Below are 15,249 nucleotides of genomic sequence, written 5' to 3'. Positions count from 1 at the left end.
AGCTGTGGTTGCCAGAACTTCACCGTAAGAAATACAGTGAGCGTATGTAAATGTAAATATCAGCAAAAAAACTGTAATTTATACTGAATAATCCCATTACTTTCAGGATAATTGTGTCATCATGGTATTTCTCCATTCATTTTACATGAAAATTGTTTATTTTTACAGCACAACTGTGTGTTTTCTACAGTTTATGACAGTAGAATTTAAAGTTTTATGCTATTCTTTGATTTACAGTAATTAAAAGTATCTACTACGGTGATGTACAATGTTCAATTTTACGACCTACTTCTGATGCAATTTGACAGTGTTTTACTGTCATTTCTACAAACATTTTTACGGTGCAAGAGCTTGATAAAAGCTTCATTACATATTCATACATATTGATTTGGTTGTTGTCACCTTACATAAAGTGTGAAAATGTTTCTTTCATCATGTGTTTCATAACAAAAATAGCAATTCAAAATCAAACTTTTTCCTCTGCTTTCTTTATTTAGCTGATAAACATGCCTTAGGGGAGAAAGCCATGGAGATGTTGAACAGGAGCATCTTTTTAATCGTCATGGTATAAAAGCCTTTTACCCGTTCATAAAATGCTAACTAGAGCATGATTACACTTTAAATGTCCATTCACACGGACCTGGCTCATCACATCCCTCAGAGATCTTAAAGATTCACATACAGTATATTATTCCATCATGATCATTTTTTACAACACAGACGCGGGACAACAAACAACACAGCACATAATAATCAGATACCAGTGGTCTATTTTTAGCCAGCAGCCAGATGTCTGTGTCTGATCTTGTTTCACTTCATTGTGGCATTTTTGTTAATGGATTGTCTATTTAAAACTCTTAAATACCAGCATGACTATAGCTTGTGCATACTGGGGAATTTTTCCACCACATATATTTTATATTACTGTTTCTGTCTTCTCTATTCTTCTATAGTGGATATAAAGTTGAAAGACACGTTTGAGGACCCAAACTCTACAGAAATCCACCACATATGTGAGGTTGAGCAGCTTGAGATGCCGTCGATCTTTATCAATACTCATTTAAAGGTCTTATGCTGTAAAAAGTGTTTGTTTTTATTTATTATAAAGGTCTGGGTGCTATCTTACACCTGTAAAAATGCGCAATCCACAGAGAAATGAACACTATCTATATTCAGAAACTGCCTTCAAACGAGCCATCAGGACTATTGTAGGTTTGTGATGTCAAAACTATACTGCATAAAGGTAGCAAGTGCCACCAGAGCTGTTACAGTCATTCCCCGGCTGCAATAGAGACATATTTTTGCATTGGATTTTGGATCATTGCAGAAAATAAGCTCCGTGACAAACACACGTTTCTGGTGCTTATGCGTTTTGTTCAGCAGGATAATCTTCACAAATGATGAACACCTCTTTTATGATGTTTGAAGTGTTAATGCAGCTAACGGAAGTAAATAGCTAACGTTATGTTATAGAGAACTACAACACGGTCACTTGAACATTACTGTTAGCTTCAGATGATCTTCGACAAGCTAGCCAAACTGTAGCCTAATAAATTGTTTATTAACCTAATCTACAATCTACAAGAGCACTGAAGAACACAACTAGAGGCTGTGAGATGACTAATCAGAGAGTTCCTGTGCGTGTCCCTGACAACCACTGTAGTCTCATTTAGCAACTTGTTAGCAACCGTTTTTTTTAGGGACACGTAAAAACGTTCAAAGTCACAAGTGGGGGTATTTACCAGGGGTGTGCCATATCGTATCGTTCACGATAATATCGGTATATTTTTTTTATGGTTAAAAAAAATGCATATCATGATATTGGCAACATTCCTACTTCTTGATGTAGTGGCGTAAGGCTAACAATTAAAGTTGTTTTAATCACAAAAAGCGACTTACTCCCTGTTGCTAAACACATGCAGCTTTCAAAATAAGAGCACGGTGTGTTAACAGAATCCACCGCAGAACTTACAAGAAGACTGTCAAAATAAGATGCCTTAAATAAAACATACAAGAACCTTTATTCTCCTTTACGAAATGTCATTAAAATATGCCCCCGGAACCCCTAAATTGTTATTTTTTATTATTTGCTCATATTCAAGAGTCAAGAGTAAACGTTTTTGTATTTGGCAACTGTTGAGATTTGCACTTCACACTACATTTTAGATTTTTATTTATTTATACAGACTAAAAAAAAACATATTTTCTATATCTTTTTAAGTATTTCGTAATATTGTGAAGAATAATCTTTATTGCAAAAATAGCCTGAAATATCATGATATTCTTTTAGGGCGATATCGCCCACCCCTAGTATTTACTACTATTTTATGTTGTACAACAAAACGTGAACATCTCTTATCATCTTGTGTTAACCAAAGATCTTATTTCAGGGAGCGTTTCAGACAGAGGTTCAACAGAGGTATATTTAGACTATTAGTATGAGAAAAATGAAAAATCTAAATTAGATTACCGAAATGCACATTTTGTTTACATTCTACATTGATCTTGTCCAATGCTTACCAGCAACAATGAGACTTAAATAAAGAACGATGATAAAAACCTCATAGTAATTACTCTCCAAGATTCAAAATACTCAGTGTTCTGACCATACAATATTTGACCCACTTACTGTTAACTAACCCTCTGCTCACAGGTGGTGGAATTACCGTCCTTATATTCAAAACAAAGCAGTAAAAGCATGTTAGTCTGCACTCAACCACAGCCTGAAATCCACCATGACTCTCATTTTACCGGGCATCTTCCTTTCCCTGACTCCCCTGCTGGGAAAGCTTGAGAGCTCGCTGTGTCATTTAATATTTAGTTTGGGTGAACCCGCCCCACTGCTGCTCTCTCATACCCACACATGCACGTGTATGCACAGACACACACCACACACACACACACTTTAGCTACATGTCTCAAACCTGTCACGCTAGTTTTCATTTTCAACCGTTTTCTGTGTCTCAAAATAATTGATTTCGTAGGTGTTTTCTGAGGAAATTTAATGAGCTGTGTGCACATTTCTTTTTTTGATATGTGGCAGAAGAAAACAACAATAAATTAAAATCATGAAATAAAACCATTGAACAGTCATAGCTGACAAAACCGCTGTGCACCGTGTTCTGACAGTTTGAGCTGCTCTCCCTGGATGAGTTACCGGTAGAATAAAAGAGCTTTAAAGTGGGGCAGTTTATTCTGTCAGGTGGGAAACAAAGAGTACTAGAGGTGTAAATGTGCTTAAAAAAATACAGTAGCTCACTCTGTCAAGGGGACAAAACCTATTAAAAACTTGATAAAATTAAGAACTTTCGTTACACTGCTGGTTGTCTGTTTGGAGAGATTATTCTTTTCTTATTTTATTCAAAGCACATTTCTATAACTGTAAGTTTATTCTAAAAAGCAATTCCTGCCTGACACAGCCAATTCATCAAACTCGTACATTATGATAGCTTTTCTATTCTCCCTGACAGAATAAACAAAACCTCACATGACAGAATGCCTTACTTTCAATCACATTTGACAGTCCATCTTAAAATATATAGTTTTTTTGCATTCATGTTCTACTTCAGAAATTGCAATTATGAATTGACATGCAATCAGGCACACAATAAAGACACATGATGGATTTGTGGTTTGTGGTTTCTGTTGGCTTCCAGCAGGTTTATGTCACCAAACAAGCAGCAACATCCAAGGCTAAAAAAAATTAAGCAGATGTGGAAATGCTAAAAAGTGCATTTCCTCCAATGGCCACTTGAGGCTGGCTCCAAAAGTGAGTTAATCCCCAAAGACACCCCATGTTAAATGTTAAATAAACATGTTTTCAACCTGGTACAAAAAACTATTTTGGTCCCTGTTGGTAATTTCCCCGCTCATGACAACTCAAAAGGGGGTGCATATTTAAATAACACCTGTTTAAATTACATTAAGGCTTAAAGTTATACATAATTAAGGGCGTGGCTGCTACAAGTGACAGGTGGGTGTCCTCACTAGTGGCGTGTTTCAGAAACCAGGATTAATTAGTCCCTCCTCAGCCCACCTGCGCTGCACTTCTTGGCCCATTTTTGGATTAGCCAGGAGTTAGGAGGAGGAGCCAGTGCTAGGAGCCACCACACTGAGCTTCATTTTGGCTCTACAGCAACCCATGTGTGACTACTTACATATTTTATAAAATCTATGTCACTAACTAAACAGCTTGAATATCTTTTTTGAAGCATTTTGCTTTTGCTTGGCTTACAGGAAACAGTGGGAGAATCCAACAGAAGACGGTTACAAATCATGCATTTTGGACCACTAGGCCACAGAAATGCCTCAAAACCTTCAATACTTCATACAGATTTGACATCCCAAGTATTCCTCATGAATACTTGGAATTTAATGAATTCACTCTAAGTAACCAGTCATACAATTTAGCAATTTTCAAGATGTGAGCAAGAGTTCTCTGTCTTTCACACTGACACGTTCTCCATCGACCCTCACTGAAAGCATCTCAAATATCTTACTGTGGAATTTTTATTTCATATCTTACCTCGAACTTGAAAAAAGCATCAAATGGGGACAGGTCAGCAATCAAGACAGGTCTACAATTACTATACAAAAACTATTACAACTCCAAGGTTACATTTAGAGATGTTTGATCTACATTAAGTACCTTGCATAGGTAAGGGTGCTCACATGTGTTGTGAGGTACCAAATTGTGTGCTTTTTTTCTTTTTTTTTGCATTAGTGTGGCATGGTCAGGCATGTTTGAGGGCCAGCTGGAGGCAGTGAGGGGAGTGGATTCCCTCCTGCAATGCCAGCTGGTGCACCTGCTCTGAGTTAAACTGAAAGGGTTAAAATGCACCCGTTGTGAGGAACATGTGAACAGAAAACAGTTTGTAGATACAGTACGTACACGCTATCACTCTCTATTTCCACCAGTTTATATGTATACAAGGTCAATGAATATATCGTTTTGAGATTAAGTGTAATATCATCTGCGTCTCCGATGTGTATTTATACCTAGACAGCCTGGCTCTGTATAATGTACCACAACTATACTGCACATAAAATAGCCTCACTGTTGTGTCATTACAACAGCTAGATGTGCTTTTAATTTTAATACCATCTCCCCTGACAAATGCATGTACTGTAGCTGCCTTATGATTTTGCATTGCCAAACGCTGCTATGGGATTAATATTTGTGTCAACGAGTGAATAAACTGAGAGGAAGTGTGTGGTTTCACCTCGATGCAGCTGAGAAAAGAAACTCAGAATTAGTGTGACAACACTGCTCTGGATGATTGTCACTTCAAAAAGTGCTATTTCTTTGTGACGGATGAGTATTTCCCTTCTGCCTGAAGTTATCTTGGGTCATGGGGTCATTGTAATAATCTTGGAAACCATCGGTTATTGGTTAAATGATGAATAAGCGGACAATATTTCTGGGGTTCTGTAAAGTCAGCTGATATCAGGATATCAGTTCTAAGACTTAGGGTTAGGGTTACAGTCCGATTAGCAAATTGAAATGCAGATAAGAGTTGGAGTTGAGACTCAAAGTCTATCACTGGATGGTTTAGAGCTACTGTAAGCTACTATAAAGCTAAATCTTCTTCAGACAATAGCCGAAGGGTTCCTAGATTGGGTTTTTTCAGCTATGTTTGTCTTCACACAGACTGTTTACCTTCAGTCGACCAAATCCTGCTCAAACATGATTGGTCAATACTGCTAGGACTACAAACGGGCTACAGAACACCGAAAATATGGTCCTGTTGCCTTCAGATTCTGCATTCATACGCAAATATTGCTTTATGGAGATTGCAAGACTACAAATTTTACACCAAAACTGTGCCTGGGTTTTTAAACAGTAATTAGACTTAATTTTGTCAGAATATGTTATTCACACATTTAAATCCAACACGATGATTGCTACCTTCAAACTCTATTGGAAATGACAGTATACCAAACTGCTTTCTATTATTATAGCTGATGTGAAGGTCTCATTAGTGGCCAAAATGTGTCTGGAACAATCAAAGTAGTTCTTTTTATGGAATAGAAGAAACGGTCACCTTTTGAACCACATATGAGGTCATCGACGGTCCTTTCATTTTCTGAAAACTCATCCCATTTGATGTTCTTCAACATTTTACATCCGGCAGCCTGTTCATCTTTAAACAAATTCAAGTTCAGACGCCCCTTCTGCAACTCACTGCAAACTCTTGACCCAGTGAAACTTGTTTAATCTCTTAAACCCCCTGAACCTGTTTCCTCCTCTGCAACATATCATCCTTTTCTTCTCCGCAGCCTCTATCCATCTGGAACGTCTTCGCCAATTGCATCATCCTACCGTAAAGTCTTTAACACCTCTTACTTTCCTGCAATCTCGAATCCTCCCAAGACATTTCTCTGACTATCTCGGAGCCATACTTGCAATTTGTGTTTTATACGTCAGAAACAGTATAAGTCACAGCGGGACTATCTTTGTCACAAAGTGCACAGAGGGACACACAATCACACACACAGACAACCCTATTCTAAGTCGCAACAGACATCAAGTAGGGAGATTACGAAGGGAGCTGTGTCAATGTGTCAGTGTGTGAGTGTTTCCTCTGTCTCTCTCTCTCTCTCTCTCTCTCTCTTTCTCTCTCTCTCTCTGTCCCTGTCTCTCTCCATCCATCTCTCTCACTTACTCCCCCTCCCCTTTCCGAGACAAAATGGCCAGATGGCTTCCAATCCTACATGTTAATCCACAACACACAGACTGTAGCTGTGGCACACCTACCACAAGACTACTGCTCCGATTTAGACAGCTATGCCCTTAAACACACACAAATACCCCGCATGAGGCCACTACACATTTATAAACTGTCAACAAGAGTCCAAACTGATAACTCCTGCACCGAACAATGGCAGCATAACTCATCCAGACTAAGTCCTCAACAGATGGAGGCCTACTTGTATGGGCTGTGTGTCCTACTATCATATTTCAGGCAGCCCAGTTAGCAGGCTACAAGCCAAGATGAGGTTCTGTGTCTCCTGCTTTTGTTAGCAGAGGTGAGGTAAGAGAAGCTGTGTGTGTTGGGTTACACTGGCCAGTGGAAAACAGGGGGAAGTCCAGAACTGCACACTAATAGCCATGGAGACATACAGGCAGATATACTGAAAAAAAGAAATGTTTCCACATTGCTTCAAGGAACAAATAAAGCCCTGATTGTAGCATGTGTTGCAGCATTATGTCAATGGAGATGTAGGATCATTTATGCTTATAGATTAGACCAAAAACATTTCTTTATTTTTTGTTCACAAAAAAGAAAATGTAACATCTACTTGTACATCTATCCAAGTGGCTAAGAGATAAGGAGATCCTGGTAGGTAATTATGCACAAAAAACTGACTGACAAAACGAGATGGAAGAAAATAATCAATTATTTAAGCAAAATGTAAAATTTCTTATGTGAAGGAGGAAAAGCCATACCATAATGTATGACAGTGCCTACAAACATATTGTAAATAACAATCTCAATATGGATTTTTCTTTGATGATTGAATAAATGATTTCCCCTTTATGTTTCATGCTTTCAATCTTGCAAGCCAATTCTATCTAATGCTGAATGTTCACAGGAACTTCATGATTAATAAGAAACAGTGGCTTCGGTTATGCAAGTTTACAAGGGTTGGTTGTGAAAACATTTGCATAAAAAGCCAAGCCACCATAAGCTCCAATTCTGCCTGCACAATTCATGTTTACACTACAAACAGTATGCTTCAGGGTGGAGTTTTACTTTCATATTTGTAATACAGAGCACACATGCACAGTATGTCATGTCATATTCTGACTGGCTAATCATTAGGAGCTTTCTTTGAAGATATAACATTTGCATGCATGTAACCTGCACAGAGACAAAGGCTGATGTGGATACTTTCTACTGAGGGTAAGCAGCTCCTTGCAGACCCTTGCAGACATATAAAAATACTGAGTCCATTTGCCTGTAACAGACCAGTGTAGATAAAGGTGTGATGAATATATAATGCTTGCTGCATGTGTAGCACAGCGTCTAAGACCCAGAGCGGTGGCCAATTACCCAGCAACAGTTTCACAGATCAGTTGAACAGCAGGATGTTTAAATACCAAACACTTTAATAGTATATCACAGCATCTCTGTCTGATTGTCTCTGACACTGCATTAGATTACTACTGTAGGCCTGTTGTCTGCTGTCAAGCTGAGTTCTGTGTAATGTGCTGTACTGGCACAACTTATTTTATGCGCTGACAAAATTCCCAATTATTTTTCATATAGAATGAGAGTCTAGATGTGCAAATTATGTTTTTTTTTTAACTGAATAAAAAGGGAAAAGGGAGGGGGCATGGTTAGGGACACTAATTCCTTTCAGAAGGAACGCAATGCAAACCCTTGAGTGCAGTCATGGTGGAAGTATCACATCTATATCAATATAAGAGGCCAGTGTTCAAAGGGAGTAGCACCTTCAGCATCCCATCCCCCAATTCCCCTCTACAATCATCTCAACCTCCCTCGATCACTGACATGACTCCCTAACATCCCTCTTTCACACGACAGCCAGACAACAGGTCTCCAATCAGGCCCTGCTTGTCCTCCTCACAAACCGGAGAATGACAGCGCTCCCTTCGGAGATGAATCTCTCCGTCCCTTTGACATCTCTCGCTCTTGACACCACAATCTAAATGAGCAGAGGTGATGAGGAGACACACGTTCACCACTGTAGCCTTACATCCTCCTTCACCAACAGCGACGGCTGTGGAAGAATCCGAGGCAGAATAGCTCAGCTTTCACAGGACCGGCCCCCACCCCCACTCTGCTCCCCAATGAAGTCAGGTGACCAGATGTTGTATATCTCCCTGTCACTACAGCCGCCATGAAACTGCTGTACACATCCATGTTATAGCCAGGAGACAGAGGCACGTCTCTGCTCTCGCTCTCTCTCTCTCTCTGTGCTCACTGCAAAGAAATAAATAGAAATAAAAGCCATTTCTTTATGAAACCCTCCCTAGAAAGGCCATAAGTGAGGCAGTGCAGAGATAACAAAAGAGCATCCATCAGCATATTAACCATCCATCACCCCCCCCATCCACAGCATATATAGCTCAGATCCATCCGTCAGCCTCGGGTCTACAGACCCAAAATAGCATTGCTTCTTTTTTGTTCCAGTGTTGCCACTGCAGCTGCTGCATTTCTCCAGGACTGACACTCACACATACACACACACAGGGCCTGCACAAGCGCCACCATTGATTCTAACACCTCCCCATCAATAAAGATGCTATTTGCGAGGCACAAGGGAGTGCATACAGAGATGATGTGATGCAGGGGGGTGGGGGGGGGAGGGGGGTGTAAGATCATACAAATACATCTCCAGCCCATCTGATGCAGGCATCCATTTCCATCTCGCCCTCACGGACAGACTGCTGATGAAACAGCTGCCTTCTTAGCAGGGCAGAATGCAGAGTGGAAGAAGGGAAAAAAGGCTACAAAGCACCCCTACATACACAGCCTCCCCCCCCCCCCCCCCCCCTTCTCCTCTCCTCTCCTCCCTCCTCTGCCTCCCCCCCCCTCCACATCCCCTATTGCCATACACAGAGAGGGAATTACCTGAAATATGTCTTCACATTCTCTTGCTCAGTGTTTCGCCTTTGGGCCCGCAGCTCGGGTAGATTCATCGTCATCCGTACAGTCCTAATGACAGTTTAAAGGCAGGATTGCCATTCTCTTGTCAGACCAGTTCCTGACCCTAAAAGCAAGCTTGTTCGGCAGGCTGGATGCTTCACTGGCTGCTCACTGTTCCCTAGCCCATGATGTCATCCACCCTGCTCTGCTCATTGGCTGAGAGGCTGAATATTAATGCAGGAAGCGGGTCTGGGGGAGGAGACAGCCAACGGGCAGACAGAGTTGGTTTTCTGTTTAACAGAACAAACCTGCTGTGTGAGAAGGCAAGGCGGGAGGGATTATACGTCCAGCTCAAGAGCTGTTCTTCCCAAGGCACTGGTCTATTATTCTAACCTCTTAATAATACAGGGAGGCCCCAAATTTCTGAGTAAGTTTCGTTATGAACTTATATATGGAGGAGGGAACCTGACAAAATAAAAAAATAAATGTGTAATATGTGATTAAATGTGCCTATAGATTATATTAAAATGTATTGATCAAATGTGCCAGAAATAAATACAAAGAAAGAAAGAATTAAGGGGAATAATGCAAAAAAAACCCTGAAATAAATTGGTAAAGAAATGTAAAGATAAATTAATTACATAATAACAAAAATACATTGAAAATAAACAAAAAATAAATGTGAAGATATAACTAAATACATACATTAAAAAGACAATAAAATAAATAAAATGGAGAATTAAGCAGGGAAGTAAATGCAGGTAAATACATAGGGGAATTAATACAATAAATACAGAATAAAATTTAAATGAATACACAAATATTAATTTATGTGACATTTTATGGATTTATTTATTGCCTACATTTATATCAAAGAAGATTCAGTCAATGGGGTAATCTATGACAAATAAAATCATAATATTAGTCACTTCTGAAAAAGTATGTTTTCTGCATCAGTGCAAATTTCTGGCAAATCATGTACTGTAAATGAGATTTTCATTGTAATTCTATGTTTTTCCCCCATTATGTACAGTATAAGTTTATGTATGAAGGAAGGAAATGATGCCAAAATTTAAACCAAATCTTTCCTTGAGATTTCTTTGCCAAACACCTACAAATGTATTTTTTCAGCTTACAAAAGTGACGCTGAGTTTATAAGCAGGAGGAGACGGCAACCAAAATACTCACTGCATTTGCCCTAATTTGCCTATGATGTCATCTTTTTCCTCTATCTTACCTGTGATTGGCTGACTGGCACAGCATCTGCTCAGTCTCATGGCTAGTGCTTTGAGCCCAAGGTGGAGGCCTATCTGAGGCTCTGTGAATCATGGCTGGTTGTCCTGACAACCCCTGTAATGTCGATTCCTTGTCGGAGAGTAATATGGCTGTTTCTGTGACAGTGTTCACTCAAATGGAGAACCTGATGATAACGAGGAGATATTGTCCCTTAGAACTCTATATTCACATCAGAAGGTGGATTTCTGATATTTTAAATTAAATTGCAATTATATTTTCTGAGACACTTTAGGGAAAAAAATGGAGCTTTTAAATAATTTAGATGAAAGATACACAAAAGGGTTTTTTGGTAAAGATCATATGAGGGCTTCTGAAGTCTTGGGGATTAATGAAAAAATAAAAAAATAAATAATCCAATGCACCTCTTTTTTGACAGTTTTTCCTCAGCTATGCATACCTGCTAGTGTTGCAAAAGTGAAACCTGATTAAATGCTGCCAACACAGACACGAAGAGAAATGCAAATTTGGATTCTAGTTCAGCAGTGCCACGCAAACATTTTAAAGCTCTGACTCCTGACAGCAGACACTAAGGATCACTGTGCACTAGCACAGAGGCAGAGGGGCACGGTCTTTAAAGAAAAGTGTCAAAATGCTCTTAAATCAGAGACAACACAACAGCGTGGCATAGCCTTTAACCCTCTGAACCCCAACAAGCTGTTTCAGGGCATTTTTTGCTCTTATTACATTTTACTCACTGTGGCCTTGTATTTCATTGCAATATATAAGTCCTGCAGCTCTATGGAATCAGCACAGTCATGGGTAGAAACTGGAATAACTCATGAATATTGGGAAAAAATTGGGTCTCCACACGCTATACATATTGAACTATTTGCATTTTCACAACCTCTCCTGTCCTCTCCTCTCTGCTCTGTGTAAACAGCCTGCAGTTGTGTCTGATTTTCAGTGAATTTGTCACGTGACCTTCTCAGCAGAATCATGGCTTCACAGTGTCACTGAGGAGCACAATTTAATGTTTTTAACAGGATTTAGTGATTACAAAATGTTAATTTTAGCAGCATTTTAAATGAGACTTGTGGAATAAAGTGATTTCAACAAAAATCTATAATTTTAGAGGAATTTAAAGGTTATAAGCATGAAAGAAAAATACATTTTGATAATATCGGCCTCTTGGATGTTATAATTTCACGATAGCATATTGTACTGAGATCTCTTTTTAATGACGTTTTTCCAAGCTAATCCTTGTGAGTTGCAAATAGCAGCAACCACAGAGTCATCCCAATTCTCCATGCTCATGACATCGACATGTGACTATATCTCTGAATAGTCAGCGTCAGCAGGGCTACCAGGAGGCATTTAGCTGCAAGTCTGATAGTATAGAAGTCTATGAGAAAATGTTAAGACTTGTCACTTTATTACCTCAGTATGCTTTAGGTTATGTGTTTACGTCTCAGAATTTTGACCTTTTTACAGCGTGTTAGCTCTTGAAAGTCAATAAAAAACAAACACTGAACAAAAAATGTATTGTCCAGCGTGTGGTTGAACTAAAAGGAATCAGCTGTGTATTATGATTTACGAGTGCACCTTGCTAATCAAGCTAGTGCTAGTCTGAAACTATAGGTTTCAGAGGTGTCCTCCTCCCCCCTCATGTCCAAATATTGTCACTTCTCGCACCATACATTTGCGATGGAGAAAATGCCAAAATTCGGAACAGTTGTCCATGAACCAATCATGGTGAAATAAACTAGAAACAAATATGTACATAAGTATATACAAATATTGACCAAATAAATAAATAAACAATATATACAGGTAGTAGATGATTGTTCTGGTGTTTGTATTTATGGTGAGATCATCACACACACACACACACACACACACACACACACACACACACACACACACCACTTCCTTACACGATTGCAAGGACTCTGTCTACAAATGAGGCTTAATTCTTTCTCTAACCTTTCATTCTCTACATTCAAGTAGGTTTAACAGGTGAAATGAGCAGAGGATTATACATTTCACCTGGATTAGTGTGCTTATGTTGCTCCTGGAGAAGAGCAAGTGTTTTGTAATCTGAAAGAAGCAAACTGGGAATCAACAATGATTAGAAAGGTTACAGACTTTCTACTACAGCCAGTGTGTGTCCCTTCACAGCCATGAGTACTGAACCCATGCCGGCTCTCATTCTCAGTCATCAGAATGCATAAAGTATTTTAATGAGAAGCACAACATGTAGTCATTTAAAGGGAAAAAATCTCTCAGGCACCCACAGTTCCCCCCTTTTCTCACATCATCAGTTCTGGTGCTGCATAAACACTGATGCAATATTTTCTCCCTTTCGCATTCTGCTAAATATGTGACATAAACTTAGCTGAGTAATACTCAAGGCAGATCATTTCCTAAAGCTTTAACGTTGAAAGCTCAGATCAGGAGCTGACAGAACAACCTGCAGCTGCAGTGAGGAGGAGCATGATTTACCAGTATCCATAGGCTGCTGTCACTGATCAGGTTTATATAATGAATCCTATAAATATCCTCCGAGGCAGGGTACATCTCTGTGGTGACATTTTTTAATAAGCCCCATCCGGAATTTACTAGCAGTGTCGGAAGAGACAGGAAGATTGCTTTATAAATTAAATCTATATAACCTACATATGTATAACCTACATATATCCTGACTGATCATCTAAATGGTGTGTCATATTTTCTTTGCCATTTAAAGAAAGCATGTTTCCGACTCAAATGTCCGTATTTTCACCAATGTGGCATCAAGATTTGTATAGAAAGTGTACATCTATTGTAACACAAGATAATTATGTATATGATAATTATGTCATGGGAAAGTAGTGTAAATACAGTACTATTTTAGTCAAATCTACACTGAAAAAGAAAAAAGGTTATTTCCAGAAATGTTCTGTACTATTTTACATGGTGGTCTTGATTTTATCTACATTAAGTGCAAATGCCCAAAAAAGAAAATTTCTTTCATCATAAATGGAAGATGAAATCTGTGAATCCATATAGTATAGCAGTATAGACTTTCTTTACATTATTATTCAGCTACTTAATGGTCTTAAATGTTAAATTGCAGCATTTTTCAAATGTAAAAAAAAAAAGAAAATAAATTATATTAAAGTTTTAAAAAAGAGTAATTATACAGATGTTTATTGTATTTGACGGTAAGTTTTTGGCAACTTTTTTTAGAAAGACTTCTTTTTACAGTGTAGGTAGAGATGTGGCTTTATGGATTGTCTGTTTCTTGGTTTGTCCACCACTTTGGTCTAGTCTGAAATATAACAACAACTACTGGATGGGTTGCCATTACATCTTGTACAGACATTCATGGTCCCCTGGGGATGAATCCTACTGAATTTGGTGATCCACTGATTTTATCTGTAGCCCCACCATAATGTTGACATTAGTCTTAGTGAAATATCAAAAACAGCTATTTCATGGATTACTATATATAATATGCATGGTGTCCAGAGGATAAATCTTGAAATAAGTCCTGTCTAAATCCCTGACTTTTTCCCAAGCGTTACCAGTCTGCACATGATGTATTGGCAGAAAATGAGGTATTCATGAGGTATTCATATCTTCATGAAAATTAAGATATTCATGGTTTCTGGATGATTAATGTTTTTATGTAAAATGTTCTGTTATATTTTAATGGATTGCTACGAAATATGGGACAGTACTAAAACTAAAGACTGTACTTCATACATGTTTAGTGCTAATTGGCAAATGTTGGCATTATAATATATTAAAGTAATAATGTATTAGGTTTTTCTCAAAATAAATGTCTGCTAAGTCACTATATCACCAGATGAGGTAACACAATGGAGATTGAATCTATAGCCCAGTGATAAAAGCCCATGCATTTACATCATTATTAGGCGTCTGTGGCAACAATCCTAAGAAAAATCACAAGAGATGTGATCGTTTTCCACCACCCTGATGTGACTGGTGCAGCAGAGAGGGAAGGTGGAGCTACTGCAACATAAGCACTCCCTTGTGTGTGAAGCAGCATACTATTTTTTCCGGTTTCTGCCTTTGTCGCAGGTAAACAATTATGATGGCCAAACAAAGAAAAAACAGTTGCTACAGATAAGACTCAAAAATTAAACTGCAATTAGAACTTAGCTCCACAGGTGCCACCAAAGAGAATGAAACAATTATTGTGCTCAAGTAGAGCTCCACAGATTTAGATTTTGTCATTCAAAGATTTGTGCACCTCCTATTGGTTCTTTAAATTGTTTACCTTCTGGGGAAAATAAATATCATGCACTGCTGCAGTGCAATAAACAAATGTTTTAATTTTATGGCAGGGATGTTTTGGATGACAACTTTCATTTACCAGCTTGGCGAGGCC

At 38.6% G+C, this 15,249-nt stretch overlaps 1 protein-coding gene across 2 annotated transcripts in view; it reads right to left on the bottom strand.

Annotated features, from left to right (window-relative positions):
* Nucleotides 1-9,826, bottom strand: part of LOC131986305 (serine/threonine-protein kinase PAK 3) — a 46,272-nt gene extending 36,446 nt beyond the window's left edge. The window contains exon 1 of one of the 2 annotated variants that reach the window (XM_059351187.1): nucleotides 9,603-9,826. The gene's annotated coding sequence lies outside the window, so the exon portion shown is untranslated. The remainder of the gene's footprint in view (nucleotides 1-9,602) is intronic. The other variant, XM_059351188.1, reaches the window with a different exon arrangement.
* Between the last annotated feature and the right edge of the window lie 5,423 nt (nucleotides 9,827-15,249).

The sequence above is a fragment of the Centropristis striata genome, chromosome 15 (assembly GCF_030273125.1).
Source record: "Centropristis striata isolate RG_2023a ecotype Rhode Island chromosome 15, C.striata_1.0, whole genome shotgun sequence".
Lineage (NCBI taxonomy): Eukaryota > Metazoa > Chordata > Actinopteri > Perciformes > Serranidae > Centropristis > Centropristis striata.
Note: the sequence above shows the minus strand (reverse complement) of the source record. Positions and strands in the feature narration are given on the sequence as shown.